We start from the raw sequence: 1,976 nt of genomic DNA on the forward strand, positions 1-1,976 counted from the left end.
AAATTCCTACTCTTACACATTTTAATATTAAAGATTTCGATATTTTTACAGCCCCCCTGCCCATCCTGAGGGTCAGTCCAATACTGCATGCACTATCCCCAGCCAGCCTGAGTTGCCTCTTTTAGGTGGGCTGATGCTGTCCTTCAGTGGCAGCCTCATTCTTAGGCTTTTCTCACTGGCGTCTGTGACAGTCATTCAACTGTAGCTTGGTTTCCTACCTGAGAGACCTTCCAGGCCTCCACAGACGCAGTCTCCCTTGTCCCCTCTCCTTCTAGTTCTGCTCCCTGTGGTATTTATAGCCCAACTGGCAAGGGTGTGATTACTCTCCTGCTCTGCCTTTCTTTTCTTGGAATACAGATTCAGCCAGCTTCTTACTAGCCCAGATCTGCATAATGCTGCAGGAGAACCTAGGGACCTGCACATCTGAACTTTCCCACTTTGAACAGTGTTTGCAGAAAATGCTTCCTCTTTGAAGCCGCAGAGGAAATCAGCAGACACTCCCTTCAAATCCCTCTCCAGCAGCTGAAATCTTTGCGTTTTGAAAGCAGTCTGGGCTTGAACTCTAGATGCCTGCTTTCCAGTTAGAAAGAAAAGGGAATCCTCAAAGGAGGGGAGTCTAAGGTCCCAGCTCCTGGGTCTTAAGAAATAGGAGCCAGTGAGACCCTAGGCTTCTTTGGGGAGGGCGTCTCAGGCCAGTCAGAGAGGGCAGATGTCTGCCTCAGGCAGGGAGAGAGGCAGGCCGTACTGGGGTTGACTGTCCCCGGAGCTCCCCACCAAGGAACAGATGGCTCTTATAAACTCCTAACCCTGATCCTCCCACAGGCTGAAAAGCAGGATTTGTGAAAGACAGCTTCCTTTCATCATAGACTGATAGATAAATAATTAATGGGATTCACTAAATTACCTAACTATGAAAGCTGTGTACAAGTATAACACAGGTGCGGATTTCATTTCGTAGCCAATTTCTCCTCAACAGGAAATGTATGCTAGTGCTCTAGCCAGGCAGTGGTGGCTACACTGAATGAAACTGTGCCTATTTACCTTCATCTTCTTTACTTAAATATTTACTTGAAAAACACAAAAGTGTTCAAAATGACCTATAATTAAGCAAATGGAAAGAAAAGCCACAAGCTTGAAGAAAATATTTGCAAAAAATCCTTCCTGATAAAGGGTTTGTATCCAAAATACACAAAGGAGAGTTTCCTTGCTGCTGCTGCTCCTCCCATTTGCTTTCTGCTCTTTGCCGCCACCATGAACTGCTGCCCTCTGTTGTGTGCCACACTGCCTTGGAGCCAGCCGAGTATGGACTGAAACCTCCAGTAACTTATCTGGTGCATTGACCAGGGAGACCAATCATGCTGACCTCTTTGGTCACTGGTTGTGGTCCTTGTGGATGGATCAAGACCTCTCCAGGTCCTCACAGGAATATGTGCTGTCAAGATTTCTCAAGTCTCTTCAGAGGTCAGGAGGAGAGCTCCTGGCTCCCCAACTGAGTAGCTCACATCGGACCTAAAAGAGAGGTGGACATAGAGTGAAGATTAAATCACACTGCTGCTGTCTGAGTCTGAGCAAGACCTGATGTTCTACCTTGGAAGATGCCACTATAGCTCTTGCCAGGCCAGCTTTCCAGCCAACAAAAAGAAACAAAGCAACCTAGTAAAGCACTCAAAGGGATTGGGGGCAGGGGCAAAAAGCACAACAACATATCAAAAGTCACTGCTGTTACCCAGAAGCCTTACAAAGCCCTTCAGGCTTTTATGAGAGACTCTATGTAGCCTACAGGGTATACACCACTTTGACCATAAGGCCTCTGAAAATCCACAGATGATAAATGTAGCCTTCATTGCACAAAAAGTACCTGATATCTACAAGAAAATCTAGTCCAATTGATGACCCTACCCCCTAGCCAAAGACCAATATGTGAATTATAAGGGTTATGGACACTAAAAAAAAAATGCCCTTTAAGACTCTCAAAA

Source organism: Octodon degus, unplaced genomic scaffold (genome assembly GCF_000260255.1).
Source record: "Octodon degus isolate 3935 unplaced genomic scaffold, OctDeg1.0 scaffold00007, whole genome shotgun sequence".
Lineage (NCBI taxonomy): Eukaryota > Metazoa > Chordata > Mammalia > Rodentia > Octodontidae > Octodon > Octodon degus.